This window comes from Haemaphysalis longicornis, unplaced genomic scaffold, assembly GCF_048455015.1.
Source record: "Haemaphysalis longicornis isolate Haplotype H1 unplaced genomic scaffold, Haemaphysalis longicornis Haplotype H1 scaffold_16, whole genome shotgun sequence".
Taxonomy (NCBI): domain Eukaryota; kingdom Metazoa; phylum Arthropoda; class Arachnida; order Ixodida; family Ixodidae; genus Haemaphysalis; species Haemaphysalis longicornis.
The window spans coordinates 7,745,273-7,757,702 of NW_027526266.1; the positions used below are offsets into that span (position 1 = coordinate 7,745,273).

At 41.5% G+C, this 12,430-nt stretch overlaps 1 long non-coding RNA gene across 1 annotated transcript in view; it reads right to left on the reverse strand.

Moving 5' to 3' along the window:
* Window positions 1-12,430, reverse strand: part of LOC144166092 (uncharacterized) — a 49,353-nt gene that overhangs the window by 13,394 nt on the left and 23,529 nt on the right. Inside the window, exon 2 of the long non-coding RNA XR_013321565.1 lies at window positions 4,526-4,586. This is a non-coding gene — a long non-coding RNA (uncharacterized LOC144166092). The remainder of the gene's footprint in view (window positions 1-4,525; window positions 4,587-12,430) is intronic.

Below are 12,430 nucleotides of genomic sequence, written 5' to 3' on the forward strand. Positions count from 1 at the left end.
TATATAATGTGTAACCAGTTTACACTTTTATTTAGCCTTATCATTTTAAGTACTTCAGCTGACTATTTGTCGTATACCGCGCGTGCAGTAAGCGTAACCCAAACCCAATCTCAAATCTAGCAATTGCATTTCTTGGAGGGAAAAGCGTTCGCAGATGTGCGGTCGTGCTGCTGACCGCTGTGCTTGTTCATCCAGCGCAAAAAAAGTGCTTCCTGCTCCCTAGCTTTGCGCTGTCCAGTGAAAGTTACAGTTGATCTTATTTTCTTAGTACAAATATTGACTCCGTTGACTCTTCTCCCGCCTTCAAGTGGCCTTAGATTTTCCTACTAGCGTAAAGTCAGCGAAGCGTCGCATGTGCCCTTGTGCAGCGCTTGTGTGAGGCGACCTTGACTCGACTTGGAACTAGATAGAGTGTACAAACAAACAAAGTAAAAAAAGGCACATTCTTTCATTCACAAACGTGTGGTGGCTTAGTTTCGATGAGCGAGCCAATTGCGACGACCCGTCGGCGGCCGGTGGGCTAAACGCTGTGCCGACTGACTCGATCGAAAGGTCGGCGAACCTTGAAGTGGCGCAGCCAATTGCCAGCTCGTCTCCTCGTGACGTCACACAAAACGCCGCAAAAAAGGGGCGAGGAGGAAAGCAAGAGGGCAGCCTTTTCGAATGGCTTTTTCTACTAAATAAATTTGCGTAAACGCGCTCAGAGTGGTCGAAACGTGGCCTATGGACTCCGGACTACACTTTGCGCTAGTAATCCCGCAATGTTTACAAACCACTTCAGTGTCCCTTTAAGTGATTTGGTGTTTCAGGCAACACGTTCAACACCCTGGTTAGGTGTATGGTCGAAATAACGTTTTATGCGGTAGCTGTTAGTGCAGTTTAAAACGTTCAGGTGCACGAAAATGAAATGCCTCAAGACAAACTCCATTAGAAACACATTGGCACGTACAAATTTCTATTCAATGTTTGGAGATTAAGTGGAAATAAAATTTGTAGAGGCTAGCATGTCCATCTGCCACCGTCAAACCCTGCTTGATGCGAACAAACTTGTTTAATGCAGTTTAATTCAGAAAAACTACTTAAATTTATTTCTCCAGGAGCAGCGTAATACAACCAAACCTTGTGATTACGACCAATTCCTGTGAAAACAGCAATAGTTGATAAATCTTCTTTTGGACGACCAACTCATTTTAATCCCTCCCATCAAACACCCGAAATAGAACTGCCCCAACTAACTTTAATCCCTCCCATCACACAGCCGAAATAGAACTGCCTAGAAACAGCTTGATAGTCCCACCGCATCACTCCTATGGTGAGAACAAACAACTCCCACTGCATCTATATACAGCCTTTGTAGGACCACGGTAGACTACAGCAGCTTTGTGTATCGCCCATCTACGAAAACATCGCGGAAACTGCTAAACACAGTTCAAAACTTGGGGCTTTGATTTTAATGCTGCATCCCTGTAAATTTTTTTTATTTGAAATCTGATAAAAGGTTCTTAGAGCGAAAGTGAACTTGTGCTTACCTCTTATACGCCTCTAAAATCTCATCAATGAATATCGAAACCTTTACCCTGTTTTAAAGATAAATCCACATCCCAAGACTTTTTAAATAGCATATACATTTCCGTTCTCTTCTCACAGAGAGTTACAGAGGAAGCGGTTGATATAAGGTCTCTTTTTTGTACGTCTTCAAATTATTTTACAATGATTTCACATCCCCATAAAGCCTCATTCAGATGTCATGCTACCTCTCCTATTCCAGAATTGACAAAAACTGGTCCCAACTAATACGACTACTCCATCGCGTTGCAAAATATTTATAAAAATTGTTTTAACACTCAAGCAGAAATGGCAAAATTACTCCCTAAAAGTAATTACATAATTACAGGTGGCCGAAAGTAATGACCTTACGTGACTTGTACTATTCAAAAGTACCGAAATTATTTTGAAATTAACAAAAATTTATCACTTGTACACTATCAACTCCTATACACATCATTTACGTTTATATAAATATACGCTGCTATCTCAAAAATATTTGTTTTCTTTGTCAACTTTCTTGGTGAACTTTTTATGCCATAAGAAAAGCACGCAGGCTATGTCGCAGTCAATGGTAATTAGAAAACTAACGAGTAATTTCCGTGAAAAAACTGTGCTGAAGGAGTTTAAAAAATTACTCGTTTACCAATGCTCAAATGTAATTCCTTACATGACTTTTACCGCAAAAAATGACTAAATATTTGTAATTTAATTACTTTCAATTCGATACTGCCAAGTCTGCAGTGAATTATTGTAAGGAACTCCCACGGCAGAGACAAACATACCAATTAGTGAGCACTCAGTCGAATCAGGTAGCCCTAAGTTTATAAGAAAATATAAAACTATACCCATATGCAACACGCATTCCGTGACGCTCCGAGAATATCAATGACTAGGTAGCTTTAAGTATGCACCAAAACTAGAAACCATATGAACGCGACACGAGCATTCAGTGACACTTCAAGTGCATCAATTCCCAACTATTGCTTTAATATTTCTTCTGCCACGAGCAACATATGCCTAATATAACTCGCCTCCAAACAGAAGCACCCCTCTAACCTCAGATAGGTTGTAGTCGTTGCACACCTTGAATTCCTGGTATAAATTGTTGAATAGAACTGTCGGAAAATGAGATGCTTTCTTCTACAAATCTCTAGTGAACGTTTTGTTTGTTGAATAATCTGGAATTTCGAAGGTTGTATAACTTCGCCCTTGATGCTTTGGCGGCTGCTTAGTGGCTGATGTGGTTTGCCTATGAACGGAACGATTACATTCTACGCCACGGGAGCCACTTCGTCGATGAACGGGAAAAGCAAACAAACTTCGTGTTCCACAGAGTTGACAGGTTTTGGCAGACGTGAAAGATCTCCAAATGGTAAAAATTGCGCTTAAACCCTCCGCCACTCCCGCATTATAGTACAGATGTGACTTTGGTGCGTGAAAACCGCCAAATTCTAATTTTTGCCCTTCTCCGTTATTCCGTGGTTGGAATGGAGTATGTATACATGAATATTGTTAAGGAATGTCCTGGGACATGTAACGTTAAGAGAAAAGAAGAGGGCAGAGCGGGTTAGAAAACAAACGGGCGTTCAGGACATAATACTAAAAATTAAGAATAAATGGTTGTAGGCATGGTATGTAATGTGAAGGCAAGATAACTGCTACTTATTCAGGGTAAGAGTGGATCCCTAGAAAGGTCAAGAGTGGCAAGAAGCGGCAAATATAAAGTGGGCAGATGAGATCTACAAGTTCGCGGGGATTAATAATAAATACGTCGCACTAAATGGGCCGCAGTTAGCACAGCACCGGGATTATGGAGATGTATGGGAGAGGCCTTTGCCCAACGATGGGTGTAGACAGGCTGATTATGGTAGTCATGGTGATGATGTCGATGATTGCAGTGCATAAATAATAATCATGCACCTCTCCCTTCAACAACGACAGTGGTTGGACGCGAAACTTTCTCGTGAGGCATTTCTAGGTTGTCGTCTGAGTGGGAATTTGACTGGAAGATCGTTTGACCCCCGAATAGTCGCGGTTTGAAGTTGCTTTGCACGAAGTTGGAACTTCTCAATGCAGCGCCTCCAAGTCTGACGTTTTTACATTTGCTTTCGTCGCAAGAAATCTTTGCGTTCGACAAATGTTGTCGTGAGCAGTGCTGGTGCACCGTTTTTCTTCCTATTTTGGCACTACCATTCACCCCTATCATATTCAAACTGTTTCGACCGTGTCAGATTTGTGCAGGTGAATCAAGGTTGGCATTGTAACGCTATAGAACCAGGTTCCATTCCTACCACAGGAAGTCTTTTTTTCTTCCCTTCACCAGCAATCGCCGTCATCGTCTGACAAAGTGGGTTTTCCTTGATGGCTTTTCCAGGTGGGCGCGGAGGCCAACAATGAGACATGGATACCTTTGGTGTATTTTTTAAATCATACCAAACAAGTCAGACGAAAACGTAATCTTTGTAGCCTTTAGCATACTTGTTGACGTAAAAAAATGACACGGGAAGCGGTAGAGAGAAATGTTGTCCGTTGCCGTGAATGGGTTAAAGTAGATGAAAAAATGTTATTTGTGTGTTTGTATTTATGAATTGGCAGGCACGCTCCTGCAATACATACATGTAATTGATGACATAAAAGAGGCAATGATAATTCTCCACATAAATTTTTAAAATCAAACGTCCGAAAACCGAATGGGTGCCTACGTTTTGTGAACCCGATATATTTCAAATTTTATGTTTAGTTCGAGGAGCAAGTCGGGATATTTTTTTTTAAATGCTTAGCGGGCGAACACCGAGGAGGGCTTGGCATTAAAAATATTAAAACTAAATTCATTTTTTAACTATACAAGCAAAACTGCCAAATACATTTATTTCATGTGTGGTGGAAAGGAGGCACGCATTCAGTTTCGTTGCAAAATTTATTCAGAATTACGTGCAGTTTATTAGTCGAGATTTTGAAGAGCCACCTTTTTACCTACCTTACTTCCACAGGTGAGCCTGCTTGTCGATTGAGTATTTCCTGATTTCGAGAGCACAAACCTAAGGAAGATAAAAAATCCTCATTAATAATTCTTCTCCTTTGCATGATGTCGGCAAGCAGACATATAAATACAATAAAACGTCGGGAACCGCCCCTCTAGTAAGTCGTTTTTCCTCAGTTTTAAAATAAATGCTTCCATGGCGGAAGCATAAATAGAAACGCATACATTCGGTGCACCTTTAATGGTTGGAGACAGTAGAATTAAGATGCTTGTAGTTCTTCTCACCCTGCTGGAAAAATAATCATTACCAATTGCAGTAGAATGGGGATGTCAGTGCTTATCATATGCTCAGTTAACCTCAAACGCAGTACATGTCACATGCGAGGACGACCTTGAAATGATAACGTAGATGCACACACAAAGCATCACCTTCTTTAACGGTTGCAATGGCTATGTTCAATCCACGACGCACCGCAGAAGACATATGTGTTTTTTGCGCTATCATCCGCAGCCTAAGAAGAAATATAAACGACCTGTCTGCCTGTATTGCTCAACATAATCATCAGTTTAAAGCTTTAGCTATTGTAGATACGTGGCTAAAAAACACGTAGAAACATCACTTCCTGATTACACGATTGTCTCTAACCCGCGTGATTCGCACTCTCGTGGGGGAGGCGTCGCACTTTATCTTCAAAACAATTTTGCCTACTCAGTCCTAACAAAAATTACATGCTCTGTACCAGAGATTGAAACACTTTTTATCTTGATGGAACATGGTATCATTCTTGGCGTGGCCTATCGGCCTCCTAATTCCAGTCTTGATGATTTTCTTGAGAGACTTGAAAATGTTTTTTCGTGCATCACCAGTGAATATAAAAAACCTGCAGTCATTGTTGGTGACGTAAATATACACACTATGAACGCATCCAATAGAGATTACACCAACTTGCTCGAGTCGTATAATTTTCGTAATTTAATCACAAAACCGACATGTGTTACAAGTTGTTCGGAAACCGTAATCGATCATGTTCTAACAAAAATTGATGCAGGTGCTGACGCCGGGGTTTACAGTAGTGCGATCTCAGGTCACTATCCTGTTTATGTGACCATTTATGACTCAGGAACTAGAAAACGTAAAATTACAAACTTCGCTAATATTCTGGGTTATGGCGTGATACGCAAGCACCTCCTTTCACTGAATCCTGATCTGATATACCGTATTGATGTAAATGAAGAGTTTGAAAACCTCATTGAGACTCTTACCAACATAATGTCCAGCAGTAGCCAATATACCCGTGCCCACTCACGCGACAAGCAAATTTACCTTTGGATGACTAAACAAATTTTAGACGTTCTAAAAAAGAAAGATTACTGGTATATTAAATGGAGACATAACAAAAGCAATGAACATTATTTCCGTCAATTCAACCACACCCGCAACAAGACTGTTGCTCTGATGAGGACTCGTAAAAAGGAATTTTATTCTAGTCTCATCACGCACGCCTCTGGCAACACTAAGAAAAAATGGAATATTTTAAAAGAACTTATAGGACACTCCCGGAAGGTACATTCAGCTCCTGACAATGTTACTCAAACAACGGTAGAAACCTTTATCTATTATTTCACCAGTGTTGGCCCTGACTTGACGGCCAAAATTTGCACAAGTAACACGCACAATTCTATCCTTACGCCAATAAGCAACACTTTTGTTATGGAAGACATAGAATTGAATGAAATAGTGGCGATAGTTAACAGTATTCCCAAAAAAATGCCGCAGGCCTAGACGGTATCACCACCTACCTCATACAAGAGAACATTGACATACGTGGCCCCATACTATGTAATCTATTCAACCACTCTCTCCTTGATGGTATATATCCATCACGTCTTAAAATAGTAAAAGTTACTCCTGCAGGTAAACAAGGTGACCGATCTGAGCCATCCAGTTATCGACCAATTTCAATTCTAAGTGCTATCAGTATAGTTTTCGAAAAATAATTGCAAAAGACGTCCACAAGTTTCTTGAAAAGTACCGCGTCTTGTGTCCGCAACAGCATGGATTCCGCCCGCGATACTCTACATCAACAACTGTGCTCTCACTTACGCAAATGCTTAATACCACCCTGCATAATAATAAACTTGCCGCTGCAGTATTCTTGGATCTTCAAAAAGCTTTTGACACAGTCGATCACAGTATTATGTTGGATAAGCTTAAAAATAATGGATTCCGAGACACAAACTTTCATCTAGTTTCCAGTTTTCTTACCGATCGTCAGCAAAAAGTGTCCATTAACAATATAACGTCTTCACTAAGATACATAACAGCAGGTGTTCCACAAAGGTCCGTGCTTGGGGCCTTATTGTTTACCCTTTATGTAAACGACTTGTGTCAAAACATTTCTTCTGAAATGCTCATGTGTGCCGATGACACTGCTGTCATATTCACAGCCGATACTGAGGATGAACTTCAGGATAAACTGAACATAGAGCTCGCTAAAACATAAAACTGGTTTTCAACAAACAAATTGACAATCAACACGAAGAAGAATAAATACATGATTTTTCACTCTCCGAGAAAATTTGTAAATTACAGCATAATTAAACCGATTTCTAACGATAATGCACTTCAATCAACCAGTTCCTTCAAATATCTAGGAATTATCTTTGATAGCAAGTTAAATTGGAAGAACCAAATTACGCGTGTTTGTTCGAAGGTAGCATCCGGATGCTACGCCCTTTTACAAGCTCGTGAGTGTTTTCACGCGAACATCCTGCTTATACTTTACCATGCCTTTATCAGCAGTCACCTGATAGATTGTTTAGAGTCCTGGGGCTGGACGTTCACTACGTACCTTAACCCCATCAGACGATTGCAAAAACGTGAATTAGAATCATGATTTTCGCCAAATACAATGAACACAGTAAGCCTTTGTTTACTCAGCTTCGACTATTACCTTTTGATCATATGCGTGAGGATAAAACGGCTCGAATCACATAACGCATAGTAAGGAACAATCATCCATTTCCTGTCTCCTTATTTAATAGTTCATCTCAGCACACAAAAAATTTCAGCCTTAGAAATTTTAATCTTTCCCTTACTCATAATGTTTATGGTGAGCGACTTATACAGTACGTTGGTGCGAAAGTGTGGAATAAAGTCCCTGTTGACCTCAGGAATGACCATAACTGCTGTAAAAAACAGAAAAATTAGTTTCTGTTGTTATATGCCCATGAGTGTCTCCAACACTAGAAACGTCCTTGTTTTTTTTTTTTTTTTTGATCGCAGCACCATCACTTGCGTACAGTCGCAAAGTTCGCGGCCTTTCTTCTTCTATTTTTTCAAATAGTCATCAGGTGTTATTTATGACGTTGTATTAGTAGTTACTGTATTCTGACAGTATGTAAATACACTGATTGAGAACAATGAGACTGCTTATAACTTGGCATTTCCGAATTTGAACCCACAACTAGCCTTTGGATAAGGGTCCAAGCACTGTTTGCAAATATTATGTACCTATGCTTGAAATAAACCAATGATTGATTGATTGAAGCATTTGTTAAACAAACGCCAAAAAGCAAATATTTGAAACATTAAGTAAAGCGATTACTTGGTCTGCAGCTTAATGGCGGCGTCTCTGTGCAACGTGCAACAATGAGCAACCGTAATCTTAAACGATCATTGAGAGGGAATTTCACAGCCCCATTAAAGATAGGAGGGTACATCAGACTTTTTGATTGCAGCGTAGGTTGTTTCAGCCCTGTTTATATGTGCAAGTTTCGGTTGCGACGCGAGGAACAGCGAGGCGCCCGCCATGAAAGGAGGGTGCTCGTGACGTCCCCGTACTCGTCGCACCACTGCCTGTGTTGACACGCAAGCCCAGGCCAGCCGTGATCTCCATCACCTTCAAGCGCCTGGCAGTATGACGTCGGTCCCAAAACCGTGATGTGCTGCACACGACAAAAAGGGCGTACCAGCCGCAGCCAGCGTGTTAGGCACGTCACGAGGGCCCTCCCGTCGGCCGCTTGTAGCCAGGAGGAGCAGATGGTGGCATGTTGTTGCCGATTTCGAAAGGGCATCCGTTCTGAGCTCTCTTGTGGGCGAAAAGACGAAATTGGATTTGAAATATGTTATATAGAAAGGTCACTGTTGAAACTTGCTGGGACATACCTCTAAATTTATTATACGCCTTTTACAGGTTATTCAAGCTTTAAAATTTTGTGTTACTACTCCATTAAACATGACTACCTGGGTTTTGTTATGACGAAAAACTAATTCCTCCAGATTTCTAAGTTTATGCAACATCGAAGTGACACATAATATTCTCTGCTTCAGCATCTGAACCGAAGGCATAAACGATATTTTTATTTCGGTTGGTAAAAAGTATAAAAACTGTATTTTATCTCTTTATAACCATGAATTGGCAGGAATCTGGCTTACCTTCATAAATTGCAATAAAAACATCAAAGCCCCGCAGTATGCTTTTGCTAGATTGAAGAAACGTAATCCTAAGAAACCTAAACCTAATATTATAGAAGTATTGCCCACTTTGGTGATTCCCCTAAATGACAAGCCAAGTATTGCTGACAAACAAAGCACTGGTTCTGCCGCAATTAATTTGTATGCAGTTTAGGCTGTGTGGATTTATATTATGCAAAAAACTTACCTGCCATTATAGGTGTGCAAAAACGAAACTAGTGACCCTATACACCGTCTACAGCCAACTGAAGGAGTAGTGTCCAATTTATCCATTCTATGTGCCGAAGCGCTATACCACATTCACATCACTCGATGAAAATCGAGAGAGAACAGATAGTGTTGGTCCACGTGCGATCCGCGCGAGATATAAGAACTGCTTACAAAGTGTTGGAGAGAATAAGGGATCATGCACAAGTAACATCAATGTGCAAAAGAAACATAACGAAGGAGAGAAACCAAGAGGTCGGGCACTTTCTCAGAACTACTCATTTTATTCCTTTTTTTGTGGTACATTTGATATCTCACGTGATTTTAATATGAACGTATTTTATTCTCGGATACACAAACATTTCGGTTATATCATATTCGTCACGGAAGTGATGCCCGTACAACCAAGCAAGCGGCCTGTAAAGGGTGCACCCCCGCACAAAGGATTACCGTGCGGGGAAGCAACCTTTAGTACTAAAGAGTACGTTATACTTTAAGGTGTTCGTTTTCGGGTTTTATATTTTAACTTGAAAGTGTTTTAGTCCGCGATACCGCAAGATTTCACTGACGTCATATCCGTCCCAGAAATGACGCCAGTACACCTTTGCTGAAGCGACCCCCCAGCAGGACATCGCTTGCCAAGCACACCCATAAGACAGCCGCCGACCCGCAAATCATGCTGAGCTGCAGACTTCGCTGAGTTAATGATTCCTATGACAGAAGAATCAACCGTATTTTGTATATTGTTTCTCTAGAAAGAATTTCTTTTAATGTTTATTTTCTTTTCTGGCGGCTGATGGGGGACTAGACACCATGCATTTTCACTATGTATTTGTATGTTTCTTTCTGTTTTAACAGCTAGTTTAGCGGGGAAAGTTGTTTTCTGTGCTTGGAGACGACGTTATATTATTGTGCTTCCAGTAGTGAGGGAGGGTATCCTTCTACCAGTTAGGAATAACTGGAACTGCGATGGCTGAAATAGGCCTATCAATAAGGATTCAAGCCATTTTATGTATGACGCAGTCCAGCCCCCGTTTCAAGATGCGTCTAACTTGCAGGAACCCCCCCCCCCTACTTACAACTGAGTTAAATAGGAGTCCAGACTGTCGTTGCTGAGATCCGTATTGTCCCGTAAAGGTTGTTATTGACCAGTAGATACGTAGCGAGAATAGAATGTCTGTGCGTTTCCCATCTGTGCCGGTGAAGGTCCAGGCGACGCAGTGAATTTGTTCAGTTTTATTAAAACACACGTCGGTTAAACTATCACCTAGGGTTTGAATAATTATCGAATGATAGAGCAGACCAAGTTGATTTATTTGTTTTTTGCCGTTTGTTGCGTTTTCTGACGATGTCCGAGTAGCGGTGGAAACCTATTTCCACCGGTGCCTACAAAACGAAGCCACAGAACGTAACCTAACGTTGGGATCTTGGATTCTGGTATTGAAAACGCCGAGCATGTTCCTCTAAATTTGTTTTTAAATGGCACTGTCAATAGAATTAGGTGTGCTCCAGCGATCAAAAAACAAAAAGAATAAATAGGGGCAAAAATTGCGCAGAGACCAAACGCCAGTGGCTGCAGAAGGCAGGTGAAGACGGAGCATCAGCAGGGCTATTGTGGTGAGAGAGATGAAGAACGGGAGGTAGAAGCGAGGTACGGCGTGTCTTGCAGAAAAAATTGAGATGCACTCCATGATTGTCGGCGAATCATCTATCCACAATATCCTGCCGTGCAAACGCCATCGACCGGACTGCGGGTGCGTCTATTCATAGCCAATACTCTGGCCTTTAGCGGCAGTCGGCCGGACGGAAAGTTGCTAGAAGCAGTGCTCGTGTTTTACGAACTACTAAATTCTCTGGACCGATCCACGTTGTAGTTACCATGATACTGTAACTCCTCATGGAGGTCTGCTAGTGTCGCGCCGCGCCAATCCCACCAGACACCAGCGGCCGTTGTCCACAACATTGTCGTCAATTCTCCGCTGCCGCACCCGGAAATGTGAGGTTTACTTGCAAGCAACTCCAGGATGCTTTCATGTCCTATTAGGATCTTTGCGCGTTCAGCTTGACGTAACCATTCACGCCGTTTCCGTTCTTTGATTTTAAATACTCTCATTCTCTCGAGGTGGTCATCAGCCTCGTAACTTGTGAAGAGCTACCGCTACGGGCCTGAACAGAACATGCTTGGCCTAGTGGAGGAACAGCGAATAAAAAAAACAAATGAAATGAAAAGAAATCACATCACAGGCATGAAGTAAATGTTGTTTTCTTCCTTTTATACGAAGGACGTTGCAAAAAACTGAAACGATTAGGGGCTTTTTCATGATTCTACTTTGCTTATTTCCGGGGTTTTTTGCATCCGGTGCTAGCAAAACTCCGCGCCGTGTAATGCTTTTATTGTAGACAACGACTGCTTCTTGATGCCTGGAAACTAGTTAATTGTTCTGGGAGGAATAAAACTGGGGAAAAATTATGGAATTTTTATTGCGTTTTGGACGCTGCGAACGCTCCATGGAAGGTTCAATCACTGTATTTAACTGCTACATTACAAGGACTGCAGCGTAAGTAGCTCTCTGTGTGCGAATAAATGTGCATTTATTTCAAGCAGCCGTTACGTTTCTCACCGTTTCCCTTTGCAGTCTTGAGCAGAGTAATAAAAACAGGCATACGAGATGCGACCTCTTTCGATCTGTAGCATGTGGATGACTGCGTCAACAATTTCCCACACTTTAGGATTCATGAGCGGGTAGTTTACATTTAAACATTGTTAGACCATTCCACACTGCCTTAGTGTACTCTGGAGCTGTCACAATACATTCTCATTAACTGCGTTAAAAATAACAGCTTCCAAACCTTGCCATTTTCGCTGTTTTGTTTTTGCTTAGTGAAGGATGTTAACACCATTTGGAGTAATTTTTGGGGAATTGAAATAGGCTCGAACACAGCAAATTCTTCTTATGAAACTTCAGTCACAAATTTGGCATTAACTACATGCGACATCCTCACCTAAAATCAGGCCGGCTGATCATCTCTGGTGTACTGGGAGGTTTAGTTTCTACAGCACGCAAAACTGAAGCTACGTGGCCTAAGCTGAACCCCCAAACCAATTCTGACGAGTGCTTGAGAAAAAACTGCAGAAAAAAAGCGACCTTCCTTGTGCAGGCCGACGTAAAGGCACAGATGCGGTGATGTCGCACGATTAGAGAAAATTGGAGAAGCTC